General features: G+C 40.7%; 1 protein-coding gene across 6 annotated transcripts in view; it reads right to left on the bottom strand.

Moving 5' to 3' along the window:
• The window catches only part of Mpv17l (MPV17 mitochondrial inner membrane protein like), a 38,324-nt gene that overhangs the window by 13,271 nt on the left and 9,176 nt on the right, over window positions 1-15,877 (bottom strand). The window contains exon 3 of one of the 6 annotated variants that reach the window (XM_052195222.1): window positions 14,031-14,120. The exons of the other annotated variants lie outside the window; for them this stretch is intronic. The gene's annotated coding sequence lies outside the window, so the exon portion shown is untranslated. The remainder of the gene's footprint in view (window positions 1-14,030; window positions 14,121-15,877) is intronic. 6 annotated transcript variants of the gene reach the window in all.

Raw genomic sequence — 15,877 nt, 5'->3', positions numbered from 1 at the left:
ACCCTACACTTTAAAACCGGGGTTTGTTTGAACATGGTCTCATCTGTTACAGATTGAGCCCCGACTCCCTATGTAGCTGAGGATGACCTTGAACTCCCATCCTCCTACCTCCACCTCTCAAATTCTGAGATTACAGATTTGTGCCATTGGGTCTATAACTTAAAATGGTAAATTTTGTGGGACTTAAATCCTGTCTCTAAAGATGAGGGGCTAATATGAAGCTCTGTAGTACTGACTGCCTAGCATGGCTAGGTCAGCTACCGAAGTGTCAATGTACTGGAGATGCTGGCATACAGAGAATTCATTCTTTTAGCACACAATACATCATCTTACTGTGTCACTCTAGACCAAATGTCAGAAGAATGACAGTGCTGGCTATGCTATTCTGCCCTCCAGCTTATGTCTCCATGACCCCTGACACCCCGAAACAGGTGTGGAGACCCATGGTATCAGTTCCAGAAGCAGCAGTAAGCATTTGAGGAGCAGGCAGAAGCTCTGACCTTGTGCAACTCATTTTCTCCATGTCTTTTTCTGCCTTTCCTCCTTCAGTGATGAGCAGCCTCTCTCTTCCAACACTCCCCTCTGTCTTCTGTTTGTTCGCTGTATTTAATTGTTTTTATTTCTTTTTTTAAAAATCTAGTATGTTTAAAAAATATTTTCTTCTATTTATTTTTAAAGATTCATTAAATCTTACTTTATGTGTATAGGTGTTTTGCCTACACATCACTTACCATACTAAGTGTCCACAGAGTTACATACTATCATTAGCTGCCAGGTGGGTGCTGGGAACCAAACCTGGGTCCTCTGGAAGAGCAGTCAGTGCTCTAACCACTGAGCAATCTCTCCAGCCCATTTTAATTACCCCTCCCTCCCTTCCTCCCTCCCTCCCTCCCTCCTCCCCCCCTCTCTCTCTGTGTGTGTGTGTGTGTGTGTGTGTGTGTGTGTGTGTGTGTGTGTTAGAGAGAGGGGAGCGTGATGGAGATCAGAGGACAATTTTCATTTCTCTCTTTCCACTATGTTCTGAAGCAGCGATCAGAGGTCTGGACATTATCATTTCTCTCTTTCCACTAAGTCCTGGGAACTGAATTCAGGTTGTCAGGCTACTAAACCCTCTCACCAACTCAGTGCTTGGATTTTGAAATAATTCCAGACTCAGGGAAATGTAGGAAAAGTATACAAGGAGGCCAATGTGACTGCAGACCTCTCGTCCCTGCACTCGGAGTGCTAAGGCCAACCGCCCACTCTAGGCTACAAAACAAGACCCTATTTAAAAAACAAGAAAACAAAAATAGACAAAGAATTCCCATATAATCTCGTTTTGTTTTGTTTTGTTTTGTTTGAGTCAGAGCTCACATCACCTAGCCTAGCCTAGCCTCAGATTCATAATCCTCCTCCTCCCGCTTCGTACAAGCTCCGGTTACACACTGGGGCCACAGTGCTCAGCTGCTATATGCTCTTTGCTTGGTCCTCCCCACGTGTGGCATCTTACATAAGCATAGTACAATTATCAAAACAAGGAAAAAGGTGGGGATGTAATACAATCACCCAGTTCACATGCCAATCTTATTTAAGCTGGTGAGGGAAGTCACTTTCATCCAACAACCAAACCTGGGCTGTGGTAGTGTTTTCCTTAGGTCTCCAACCTGAACCATAGACCAATTCTCTCAAGGAGTGTCATAATTATAAGTCATTTTTATAAGCTGAATTGTCTCTTATTGTAATTTATACATTGAGGCCCTAACTCTTGGTTCTGTATTTGGAGACCTTAAAGAGGTGATCCAGGTAAAATGAGGTCTTGAATTAGGCAATACAGTCTGTGTGGTGCCTTCATGAGAGGAAACAGATGCAGCAAGAGATATGATGGCGATTCACATAGAGGAGAGACTAGGGGTGAGGACATAATAAGATAACTGGCTATTTGGACTGTTTGTGGTGTCCTTGCTTGTATTTCCAAGTGGGGTAGAAGCATAACAGTCGAGGGGTCAAGACTTTTTCCATTTATACAGTGAGTCTGAGGCAAGCCTGGACTATATAGACTCTGATTTTATAAACCAAAATGAGGGGCAGCAAGGACAGCTCTGGGGTAAATGCTCATGACTTCAATCTCCAGAACCCATGGGGCAGACTCCTACAAAGTGTCCTATGACCTTCCCACACGCCATGTGCACTTATATACAAATATTCACACAGAAAGAAAGACACAGACACAGAGAGGCAGGGAGTAAAATTAAAAAGGAAGGAGACAGTCAGGGGGAGGGAAACTGAAGTGTAAAGGAGAAGGGCGACAATCTGCATCTGTAGGCCAAAGAAAGAGGAATCAGAATAGAACCCATCTGACCTTCCCGAACTGTTAAAAAATGTTTAAAAAGTGTATTTCTATTGCCCCTACTCTGCAATATTATCACAGTGTACACATACTAATATATCCTTCCTCTCCAGTCCCTGGGATCCTGTCAGTGCCTGTGTGCCTTTATTGTGCCTGTTTTCTTTTTTTGTTTGTTTGTTTTGTTTTGTTTTGTTTTATTTTGGAGACAGGGTTTCTCTGTGCAGTCCTGGCTGTCCTGGAACTCACTCTGTAGACCAGGCTGGTCTCGAACTCAGAAATCCACCTGTCTCTGCCTCCCAAGTGCTGGGATTAAAGGCATGCGCCACCACTGCCCAGCTATTGTGCCTGTTTTCTGAACCCCAAAAGACCACCAAAGACTCAATTCCTATGCAATAGCACTAGGGTCTCTATTACAAACTCGAGCTCGGGCTTACTCACCACTGACCCTGACACAGCAGGACATGTTGGTGAAGCAGCCCTGAGCTTGCCTAAAGCCCCGTCTTATGGAGGCATTTTCTCAGTCAAGCTTCCCTCCTTTCAGATGACACTAGCTGTGTCAAACTGACCAAAAAACAAAAACAAAAACAAACAAACAAAAAACAAAACATAACATAACAAAAAAAAAAAAAACCTAGCCAGAACATTCCCTTTCTCTGACTATAATTTTCTGATCTTGACTATAAGAGTTTATAAATAATTAAATGATGTAAAGCAAATCTGTTGTTTTCTAGTTCCATTCCCAGGGGCAGTAATCTTAACATTTGGAAATTTCAGCACCAGGGAGGTAAAAGCAGGGGGATTAGAAAGTCAAGGTTAGGCACCATGGAGCCAGGCAGCTCCACAGCCTTCTGTGCACAAAACCTGCCAGAAGAGAGCTGATCTCCCAGGAGTATGGACACAGGCTTACAGGCCCACAGGAGGGACAAGCTCCAGCCAGAGACTGCAAGACCAACTAACACCAGAGATAACCAGATGGTGAAAGGCAAGCACAAGAACCCTACCAACAGAAACCAAGGCTACTTGCCAACATCAGAATCCAGTTCTCCCACCACAACAAGTCACAAATACCCCAACATACCAGAAAAGCAAGAGCTGGATTGAAAAATCTCATCTCATGATGCTTATAGAGGACTTCAAGAAGGACATAAATAACTCCCTTAAAGAAATACAGGAGAACATGGGTCAACAGGCAGAAGCCCTTAAATAGGAAACACAAAAATTCCTTAAAGAATTAGAGGAAAACACAATCAATCAAGTAAAGTAACTGAACAAAACCATTCAGGATCTCAAAGTGGAAGTAGAAACAATGAAGAAATCACAAAGGGAGACAACTCTGGAGATAGAAAACCTTGGAAGGAAATCAGGAGTCATCGATGCAAGCATCAACAACAGAATACACGAGATAAAAGAAAGAATCTCAGGCGCCGAAGATACCATAGAAAACATTGACTCAACACTCAAAGAAAATGCAAAAAACTTATAACCCAAAACATCCAGGAAATCCAGGACACAATGAGAAGACCAAACATAAGGATTACAGGTATAGAAGAGAGCAAAGATTTCCAACTTAAAGAGCCAGTAAATCTCTTCAACAAAATTATAGAAGAAAACTTCCCTAACCCAAAGAAAGAGATACCCATGAACATACAAAAAGCCTACAGAACTCCAAACAGACTGGACCAAAACAGAAAGTCTTCCCAGAACATAATAATCAAAACACCAAATGCACTAAACAAAGAAAGAATATTAAAAAGCAGTAAGGGAAAAAGGGCAAGTAACTTATAAAGGCAGACTGATCAAAATTACACCAGACTTCTCACCAGAGACGATGAAAGCTAGAAGATCCTGGGAAGACCTCATATAGACCCTAAAAGAACACAAAAGCCAGCCCAGACTACTATACACAGCAAAACTCTCAATCACCATAGATGGAGAAACCAAGATATTCCATGATAAAACCAAATTTACACAATTATCTTTCCACAAATCTAGCCCCATAAAGGATAATTGATGAAAAACGCCAAGACAAGGAGGGAAACTACACCCTAGAAAAAGCAAGAAAGTAATCTTCTTTCAACAAATCCCAAAGAAGATAGTCAGACAAATATAAAAATAACATAAAAAAATAACAGGAAGCAACAATCACTATTCCTTAATACCTCTTAACAACAATGGACTCAATTCCCCAATAAAAAGACATAGACTAACAGAAACACTTTTCATGTAAATCTTCAATTTTATCAGAAAAAGTTTGTAATTCCTCTTTCAATTAATTTAGTAACTTTTTATGTCTACCATTTTATCTGCATTGTTTTTCATGATAAGCTTTAATTTTAACATGTTATTCTATATACTTCTATTTTATCAGAAATATTTTCCATGTATGTCTCTAATTTTATCACAAAATGCTAATTCCACCTTCAATTAATTTAGAAAAGTTTTTTATGTCTACCATTTTATCTGTATAATTTTCCATGAAATAGTCCATTTTAACGTGTTTTTCTAAATATTTCTTGAACTTTATCAGAAATATTTTCCCTGTAAACCTTCAATTTTACCTGAAAATGTTTATAATTCCACTTACAATTAACTTAGAATTATTTTTATGCCTACCATATTATCTGTATAATTTTCCATGATAATCTTCAATTTTAACATGTTTTTCTATATATTTCAATTTTATCAAAAGTATTTTCCATGTAAATCTTCAATTTTATCAGGAAATATTTATAATTCCACTTTCAATCAACTTAGAAATACTTTTATGCCTACTATTATATCTATATAAAATTTTCCATGATAATCAATTTTAACACGTTTTTCTATATTTTCTACAATTTTATCAGAAATATTTTCCATGTAAATCTTCAATTCTATCATTTTTCTAATTCATTTTTCAATTAATTTAGAAATGTTTATGTCTACCATTTTACTCTTTAATTTTCCATGAAAACTGTCAATTTTAATGTGTTTTTATATATATATCTTCTATTTTATCAGAAATATTTTCCATGTAAATTTTCAATTTTGTAATAAAATGTTTTTACTTCCTTTTTCAAAAAAAAAAAGAAAGAAAGAAAAAAAGAAAGAAAGTCAAGGTTAGCTGGTGGTGTTAGCACATGACTCCCAGCACTAAAGAGGCAGAGGGAGGCAGTGAGTTTGAGACCATCCTGGTCTACAGAGCTAGTTCCAGGGCAGTTGAGGCTACACAAAGAAACTGACTAAAAAAAAAAAATTCTAAGTTATTCTTGGTTGTATAAAGTTTTCAAGACCAGCCTGGGCTACATGAAACTCCATCTCCAGGAATAAATAAACAAATAAATTTCTTTTCTTTTCTTTCTTTTTTTTTTTTTGTAACACACTCTCAAGTCCTAAGGATTAAGATGTCTTTATTCAGCCCTCTATACCCCCTCTTTCTTGTGTCTTCTTTGGTCTCACTTAATATAAACTCCTCGCTTTAGCTGAAATTGCACTCCCTATTTCTCAATATGTACAGCACATATAGATTATAACTGAGTTCAGATGTTCTTACTAATTTTATGGTGTTTCATAATAGCAACAGCAACCCAAACTAAGACAAATTGGCACCAGTACTGGAGTATTGCTGTGACAGACCTGACCATGTTGCTTCGGGGAAGATTGTTTAAAGACTTTGGGACTTTCAGCTAGAAGAGCCACCAAATGTTGAGAGCTCAGCAAGCTGTTCTGCAGGAGCTTAGAAGAGTGTTCAAAGCCATGCAGATGACAAAGGTCTAGTTTGTGAAGTCCAGAAGGAAGCAAAGATTCTACTGGGCCATTTGTGTGAAGAACATGTGTTTTCTGGCCAGCTAAACTGAACAATCAGCTGTGATTAGCATGAAACTAGAACCAGTAAAGTAAAACCTTCATTTTGTTGGGACTGTTTGGGTTCAGGAGTCACCCCACAAACCATGCATACACATCTCAGTCAGACAGGGATAGTTTATTGAGCACATGCCCCAGAACTGATTGATCAGGGTCATGGTTCAGAGTCAGTAACTGAACTGCGACATTAATCAAAATCCAATAGGACTTTTTTTTTTTTTTTTTTTTTTCGAGACAGGGTTTCTCTGTGTAGCCCTGGCTGTCCTGGAACTCTGTAGACCAGGCTGGCCTCGAACTCAGAGATCCGCCTGCCTCTGCCTCCCAAAGTGCTGGGATTACAGGCAAGTGCCACCACCACCCGGCCCAATAGGACTTTTTAAGGCTAAAATCTATAAACATCTGTGCTAAGTCATTCTACCAATCACCATTTAGGAATACAGGATTTTCTTACAAACATGTTGTTGTTGTATACTTATCCTTTTCCCATTGGTTGGGGTATTCAACTGTGACAAGGGACTTGGCTTGCTTAATATTCATGTCTTGTTAATCAGGATGGGACCTGTCTTGTATAACATTCATGTCTTAACTTGCCAACCACAATGTCAGTTACCAGGAAGGTCTTGAGAACTTATTTACCCAACCCCTACTCAAAAGGAAAGTCTTATTTCAAATAGTTTATGGTGTTGCAGGCATCTCTCTTATGTTGGGGTCCATCCCAGGGGCAGCTTATAAAAACAAATACCATAAAAGCTTATACACAGGTGCAGAGCGTGCTTCTGGATGGTTTGTTTTGGCCCAAGGTTATTGTGGGTCTTTTTTTGTTTTGTTTTGTTTTTTTCGAGGCAGGGTTTCTCTGTATAGCCCTGGCTGTCCTGGAACTCACTCTGTAGACCAGGCTGGCCTCGAACTCAGAAATCCGCCTGCCTCTGTTTCCCAAGTGCTGGGATTACAGGCATGTGCCACCACCGCCTGGCTATTGTGGGTCATTATACAAAGCAGTTCTATTGATTTTTATCATGATTGGTTTCCAAAAACACAAAACATAACAATATTTAATCAATATTTAATCTATTGGGCATGAGAAATTTTCCAAGACGACATATGAGAAATTTTTCTTATAATATTAGTAACAACACAAAATGGCTATCTAGGTAACAGTTACCTAGGCCTTAACATTCCATCTATGCCTTAATATTTTACCTAGGCTTTAACATGGATAATAGATGTTGATCAGCTGGAACTGTAGAATCAGCTATAATTAAGAAGAGGCCAGTGTCACTGAGGTGTTGGAGTCATCACATGCAAGCTGTGTTCAGAATGGACAAGGCTATACCTTGTACTGGCAACCAAACTTGATCATGTATAAGAGTCTCCCAGATGTAATTGGTTTTGAAGGCATGAAGGGGTCATGGATAACTCTAAGGCTTGGCACTCTAAGAGCCCAGAAGAAGCCAATGGTGAAGGTACAGGCAGAATAGCAGTGGAAGCCCCAAGACTGAAGAGGTCAGAGAGAAAAGTTTAAGTTTTCACCAAGAACAGTAGCGGCCAAAGAGTGGAATGTGCTCAGGCTTACAACATAGATTGTGTGTACTGCAGAGGGTGGAGAAAGAGAAGTGACCAAAGGTTCTGGGAAGTGCCCAGATGATCCTGACTGAATCCCAAATATCGGATATTGAATTAGTTACACTGATGGGAGTATGGTTTTGTTCTGTTCAGATTGTGACTGTGTCCTGGTTCTTCCTTCTTTAAATTAGAAAGTATTTAACATATTTTTGATTTTATAGGAGTTTGCAGTTGAGAGATTTTGAGTGGAGATTTTCCTATAGGCTCTACAACAGACAGGGAAAAGAAGATCAGGGTGAGGTAAGTGAAACTAAGCTCAGCCTGATTTTATTGTATCCAGTGCTGGACCTGGACTTCTAGAGTCTGGCCCAGATTGTTGTATTTCAGTCATGTTTAACTACAGCATAATTTTGGAAAAAAAATGTTTAAATAACAACTCAGTCCCAAGTGCACAACAATTTAAGACATGTTTACAATGAGATTTTTTTACAGTGTACATCTGGCTTCTTTCACAAGAATGTTTACAGTTGACTCAGAGATAGGTAGAATGACTGAGGCATGTGGGCATCACATGTTGGACAAACATAGAGGTGTATGAAGTGGAAACTTAAGGGTTCTTTGGAAAGTCAGTTGGATGGTGTTTTTCTGGGGCAAATATGTGAAGGAACATTGCTGAAGTGGACACAAATGAAAGACTAAGGAAGACTTGTAAAGGAATGTCTTACTGAAGCAGACACATGTGAAAGAATGTTCTGTTAAAGCAGGTACATGAAAGGGCATGTGATGAAGGATTCTTTGCTATACAACACACATGTATTGTTTTGTCTTACACTGCATAGTTGAGCTGCATTTGTCAGGACTCCATAGAGAGAAATACACCAAAAAAAAAACAAAAAAAAAAACAAAAAAAAAACAAAAAAAAAAAAACAAAAAAAACTTCTGGTGGTGTGCCAAGGCCAAGGCTTTTTTGCAGCTTCTCTGGTCTTGGGCTGATTGGCAAAATGATGTCAGCTGAGACAGGCATGCATGATGAGGCAAGTATAAAAAGGACTCAATGGACAGTGATAGAGGCCGAGGCCTGGCTGTCACTGCTAGGCTGTGTTACCACTGTTGCTAACCCAACTACCAAACTAGACTGCTGGTGCAACAGTGAAGTATTTGCAAGTGGATCGAGCTGCCTCTGCTAACCTGTAAATTGAACTGCTGATTTCCAGAAAACACAGATGCTCCAAAGAACCTTTCTAAACAGGTCCCCTTCCTCCCCCATCCCCTGTATCCTTCTTAACCACTATCTATGGTGGGTGGTGGGATAAAAGGGAAGTTAAAGCATTGATGAGCCATCATTTTAAAAAAGGTTTGAAAAAATTATTTACTAGTGTAAAGAAATTTAATTGAGCAACATGGCTACTCTAGCAAGGGATCACATTCAAAAACCTTGTAGGTCTATATGATTCAATCAGAATGCAGACACACCCTGGACTACAGTATGAATCTGGCTGGATTATAGACACATTCTTAGTTGACATCTTTAATACCTAATGATAAAAGTAAGGTTAGTTTATAGAAGGAAGCAGCCATGTTTGAAAGTGACATCTAATTGAGGAGCAGACAAAATGACAAATCAAAGAACTATTTGACAGAATGAGTCAGAGATAGGATACACTCAGATCACATGAGAAAAGCACAGGAAAGAAGAGTTACCTAGGAACATCAAGTGAATAAGTGCGTAATGGGGGGGGAGGGAAAAGGTGGTGGGGTGGTGGGATGGTGGAGTGGTGGGGTGGTGGGGTGGTGGGATGGTGGGGTGGTAGGGTGGTAGGGTGGTGGGGTGGTGGGGTGGTGGGTGGTGGTGGGGTGGTGGTGTGTATGGAAGTTTTACCAGGACAGTTTAACAGAGACAGGTTACAGAGAGAACAAGCTGGAAGAGGACAACATGGTGAAGACAGATAATGAGCCAGACAATGAGGAGCAAGAAGATTAGAACACATCTCCAAAGTTAGTGTGAGGCCTGGCAGAACAATTCAGTCAGAAGCCAAGAGAAGCCAATTTGAATTAGTCATCTTGGAAGATTAGACTGTATGGAGGCTAGAAGCTTCCAGGCCTTGGAATAGCTAAAACAGAGAAGGAAGCACTCTGGGCTCAGCCCAAGCTGTGTATACACACAGCTTGGGTACAGCTATCTTCTCAACTCTTTATCTGAGAAGTCACTTAGGATGTTGTAAAGCACAAGTGACACCACGTGTAAGAACAGATTTTTATGGTCTAAAAGTAGTGCTCAAGACTTATGGGAAAGTGTCTAGACTTAAGTAAAAACACAAATTCTGGGAGATACAGAGACTGCCTCATCAGTCAGCAAAACTACATCATTCTTGGCATTCCAGGAAGAGCAGCTGTATACTTCATTACATTGAAGAGGTGAGTTGTGTGTTTAATTGGCTTCTTCAGGGCTCATCTATGTGCACAAGGCCTCTTTTGTATATAATATTGGCTTTTAAAAGACTTTGAGACTACACTTTTAAAGTGTTTGAATTGGTAAAGATTATGGTATTTTTAAGTTTGCAATGCTTTAAATTTGTGAAATATATTTATATTTCATATTTATATTTATTAATATGAGATCTTTCCCCCAAAAGGGAAAGATTGTATTTTAAAAAGCATTGTGTCAAGCTGACAAAGGGCTAAGTGTGCTTGATAATTTTATGTCAACTTAAAGAAAGGAGGGAACTCTGAGAAAATACCTCCATAAGTGTGGACTGCTGCCAAGCCTGTAGAACACTGTTTTTGATGAAGGAGACCCAGCCCACTGTGGGTGGGATCACACCTAGGTTGGTAGCCTTGGATTCTTTAAGAAAGCAAGCAAAGCAAACCATGCTGAGCAAGCCAGTAAGCAGTATCCTTCCATGACTTCTGCATAAGCTCCCACCTCCAGGTTCCTGCCATGTTTGAGTTCCTGTCCTAACTTTGAATTCAGTAATAGACTGAATTTGGAAGCATAAACCAATTAAACCCTTCCACCTCAACTTGATTTTGGTCATGGTATTTCATCACAGCAACAATGACCACAGCTAAGACGCCAGGTATTTGGCAATTTGTGTACTCATTCATTCATTTAATACATATTTATCATCCACCATTGTAGGCCAAGCAATGCTGCAGAAAGGACTTGCATTTGTAGTGGCATTAAAAGGTTGAATTCTTGAGTGGGTGGAAATTATTGTGATTGTGAAAATAAATTTAATTATTCCCACATAATTCTCTTAACCAAATTCACTAGCAAAAAAAAAAATTGCAAAATTCAGCTCTTTAGGATGTATGTATAGGTGTTTGTAGGTATATGCCCTTGTATGTCCATGATCAGTGAAGACAACAGGTATCGTCCACCTTACTTTTTGAGACAAAATCTCTCACTGAACTACGAGTTCATTTACTCATCTGAGCTAGCTGGACAGTGAGTTCCCAGGATCCACCTGTCTTCCATCTCAAAGGCTGGAGCTACAGACACATTTTACTGTGCCTAGCTTTATATGTGGGTGATGGAGATCTGAGCTTATGTCCTTATAATTGTGATACATTTTATTGAGTGGGCCATCTCCCCTACCCCCAAATTCAGCTACTGGAAAAGGACACTAAGGGTTGCAATGTGGAATAGGAAATGGCTATTAGGCAAAATAGAAGCTGTCAAGTTCCCTTTGAATATCAAATAATTCTTTTGGCATAATAATATCCCAGGAAATATCTGGGACACAATTATACTAAAGATCGTCTGTCCAAAATGTAACATAACTACACAGTATTTTTAATATCTTTTGGTAAACCATAGAGGAATGGGACTAATATTTGTCAGGAGCCTAATGTGTGTGCCCATTCTTGCATTGACTCATCACTGGCCATAGACTTCTTTCAGGGCCAGGAGTTTGTAGCTGTCTAGAAACACAGACATTCTCCAACATCTAAAATATTATTTATCAAGCATGTCAGCCTATTTATTTGATGTGAGTTGAAAGAAAGGGAAATGAATATTCTGATGTTGTCAGTGGATGTGCATGTGTCATTTTAAACTGCCTCTGCTTAAAAGCAACTGAAAAATTCAGTAGCTAAAGACAACCTATCAATCAAATAAATGTTAGAATACTCATATGACTTTCAAACAGAAGATGTTTCAAGATCAATGTCTCCATTGCATAGTGCTCTATAATCTATGCTTCAGAGCCCTCTGGCAGTAATACATACATGTGCCCTTAAGGTCCCTCAGTAGTGGGTGACAGGATCACAGAGGCTCACTGGAATGTAAGGGGGAGTTTTGTTAGGAACTCTTTCATTAAGGAGTGAGCATTAATGTGGGAACAGAGCTTTCAATCTTGGATAACATTAAAAACACATTTAGATGGTTACAATGATGCTAACTGAAGGGACTCTATTGGCATTTAGTCTATGCTCCACCCCAGTTACCTGGCAACAGTCAAGTGTGCCTGATTCACTATAAAAGGGGAGACTTGGCCCCGCCTCTCTCTTGCCCCGTCCCCTTTCTCCTGCTCCTACTCTCTTCTTACTCCCTTACCCCCAGTATCTCCACATGCTAATGGCCAGCCTCTATTCTTCTACTCTCTCTCTCTCTCTCTCTCTCTCTCTCTCTCTCTCTCTCTCTCTACCTTTTTCTGTCTCTACTCTTTCAATTCCTTTCCCTATGCTGTTCTTTAGTTGCATTAGTGAGCTAGCAGGCTTTGTATAAGTTTTGGAACTCAAATCTTGTATCTTGAGCTCTTCATGACTAATCAGATCCTGCATTCTCGGGGTGCCCATGTGAGAGGATTGGTGCATCTTGGTTATGATTTGATTACCTAGATTAGCAGGCAGGATAAGCTTTCCTTCCACTGACTGCCACCATCCCTCCAGGAACTGAGTCATGGGTAACTGCTTGATCCATCAGAGGTCCTCTGCTGTATATGCACTGTATATTCCAGATCCTCCGAGTCTGGAAATGTGATGGCTAACACAGGCTCTGCTTTCAGGACTACTTCCTTAGCTGCTTAATCTGCTAGGTTATTGCCTCTGGTGACTGGATCCTCTCCTTTCCAATGTACTGGGTAATGGATAATGGCTAGTCGTTTGGATTTTTTTTTTCTTATTTTTAATAGTCTTTCCTCCTGCAGTCAACAGTCCCCTTTCTCTGTGTATTGCCCTGTAAATATGAGCAGTTGCAAAGGCATACTGACTGTCAGTGTAGATATTTAGCTTTTGGTCCTTTCCTAAAGTCAGAGCCTTGCTAGTGCAACTGGCTCCGTTCATTGAGCTGATGTTTCAATAGGTAAAGCCTCTGCCCAGATGACTTCTTTCTTTGACACTAATGCTGCCCCAGCATACCTCCACCCATTCTGCCCGAAGCTGCTGCCATCAGCAAACCAGGTTACTGCAACTAGGAGAGGTGTGTCTTGTAAGGCTGCACTTGTACCAGGATTTCCACACCAGTATCTCCAAGTCTGGATTGGGCAGCAGAGTAGCAGGGTTCAGAGCAGCAGGGTTCTGAGCAGCAGGGATCTGGAAGGAAATTCTAGCAGGGTTCAGAATAAAGGCTGATACTGTGTCAGTGGTCTGGAAGTTGCTTCGATAGCATGGGGAGAGGTGATAACCAGGGTTTGCCCCAGAGTCAGCTGATCTGCATCCTTCACCAGGAGAGCCACTGCTGCTACCATGTGGAGGTAGGGTAGCTATCCTGCAGCTACTAGATAGAGCTTTTTGGATAGATAACCTACAGTGTGGTACCATGGTCACAGATGTTGGGTTAGGACCCTTTTGGCTATTCCATTATGTTCATTTATGAACACATAGAAGGAATTAGATACATGTGGCAGTCCTGAGGCAGTGCTGACAAGAGGGTTTCTTTCAGTGCATCCAGGACCTTCTGATGGCTATTGGTCCAAGTGAAGCCTGGCTGTTCCTTGGTGGCTTCATATCGGAGCTTGGCCAATTTGGCAAACTCAGGGATCCATAGGCAGCAGAAGCCCATCATCCCCAGGAATCCCCTCAACTCCCTTGTATTTTTGGGTGCAGATTCTCAGGACTGTTTCTTTTCTGGCTTGAGATAGCCATCTCTTACCTCCTCTTAGGATGTAGCCCAAATATTGTACCTCCTTTTTGCAAAATTTGGCTTTCATGGCTGATACATGGTACTCTAGTTTCCCTAAGGTCTGTAGAAGTTGTTCAGTGCCTTTTAGGCATAGTTTCTGTGTGCTGGCTGCAATGAGCAAGTCATCTACATATGGTAAAAGGGTTATTTGGGGATACAGGGAATGAAACTTACACAAGTCCTCATGCAAAGCCTCATCGAAGATGGTTGGAGAATTCTTGAAGCCTTGAGGGAGCCAGGTTCAGGTTAGTTGTCCATTAATTCCTTTGTCATTAGGAATGTCATACCATTCAAAAGCAAAATAATTTTGAGTTTTGGGGGCTAAAGAAAGCATCTTTAAGTCCAGTGCTGTATAACAAACATAGTCTGATCGTAAAGAACTCATCAAGGTGTATGGATTAGGGACTGAGGGGTGAATGTCCATCACCTGTTCGTTAACTTCTCTCAGATCTTCTGAATGGTAGTCATTGGAATTAGACTTGCAGACTGGTAACAGGTATATTCCAAGCTGACTGGCAAACTTACAAGAACCCCCCCCCACACACACCCACACCCAAATCTAATAATTACCTGATGTGAGACATGATCCCTTCACAGGCTTCCCTCACTGGATCTGCCCCTGGTTTGAGCTCAGCAAAGGGACAGTGTTTGCCTAGTCCCATATTGTCTGTTTTAGCCCCACCCCCCCCACCCCAGGAATCACCACAGCCAGGCCTTGATGTCATGGCTTAGTTCTCTGAGAGTCAGGAGCAACATGTATTCATCAGTTATTCCACAGTCAGCACTGCAGTGGAATGCCCTGTTCCATTCAATACTTTGGTTCCTTCAAGAGTAAAATGTATTTGCATACCCACCTTGGTTAATAAGTTACAGCCAACAATGGGTATGGACAGCTAAAGACTATTAGAAAAGAGCGGGATACTCAGTCCATACCAAGGTTCCAATAGTCCATGCATATGGTTTCATCCCTGTAGCTTCCTGTACCCAAGATGTCTTGGTGGCCTGGGGTCCAGCTGCTTGGAGAAGGGCTAAGTGCTAGGATGCCATGTCCACCATAAATTCTGTGGGTTTTCCCTCTACCTTAAGGGTTACCCTGGGCTTGGGGAAGGGAGAGAAACCGAACCCTGTTCTCCCTAGACACAGTTTTTCTTGATTGCTGTAGGTGTCTATCTAGACCTTCCCTTCTTGGGCCCAATGGCCTTCTTCTTTACAATAGGCACGTTGATTTTTTTTTTTTTTTTTGCCTAGCTGGGGGTGGATGTCCCCCTTTCTAGAAAGTAGCTGGGCTTTCTCTAGCCCCTGTCTAATATTATATTCCTTGACCATACCGATTGGCTTGTAAGCCACAGCCTTGAAACATTCTACCCTCTCAATCCCAAAACAGTCTGGTGATAAACGAGGAAGTTTCCCTTTTTCCTTCAGCAGTATTATAATCCCAATCAGGGCAAATTATATTTCCCTGGTTGCTAAGGATATTGAACACTTCTAAAGATATTTTTAGCCATTTTTATTTCCTCTTTTAAAAATTCTCTGTTTAGATACATAACCCCTTTTGTTGTTTGTTGTTTGTTTTTTGAGAGACAGGGTTTCTCTTTGTGTAGTCCTGACTGCCCTGGAACTCACTCTGTAGATCAGGCTGGCCTCCAATCCACAGACAAGTGCTGGGATCAAAGGTATGTGCCACCATGCCCAGCTATAGCCCATTTTTTTTTAATTGAGCCATTTCCCCCCCCCTTTTTTTAATATTCTTTGGTTTTTTTGAGTTCTTTGTATGTTCTGGATATTAATTCTCTATTGGATGTAGAGCTTGCAAAAGAGACTCATTTTGTGGGCTTCCTCTTCATTGGACAGACTGCTTCCTCTATGTATTAGGAATTCTCTAAGGGAACAGAACTGATAGAATGAACACACACATACAATTTAATAGACTGGCTTACTGTAGTCTGAGTAGTCCAACAATGGCTGTCCTACAGAAAAGCCAAGGATCTGTTAGTCGTTCAGTCTATGAAAATGGACATCTC

This window comes from Apodemus sylvaticus, chromosome 10, assembly GCF_947179515.1.
Source record: "Apodemus sylvaticus chromosome 10, mApoSyl1.1, whole genome shotgun sequence".
Classification (NCBI taxonomy): Eukaryota; Metazoa; Chordata; class Mammalia; order Rodentia; family Muridae; genus Apodemus; species Apodemus sylvaticus.
Note: the sequence above shows the minus strand (reverse complement) of the source record. Positions and strands in the feature narration are given on the sequence as shown.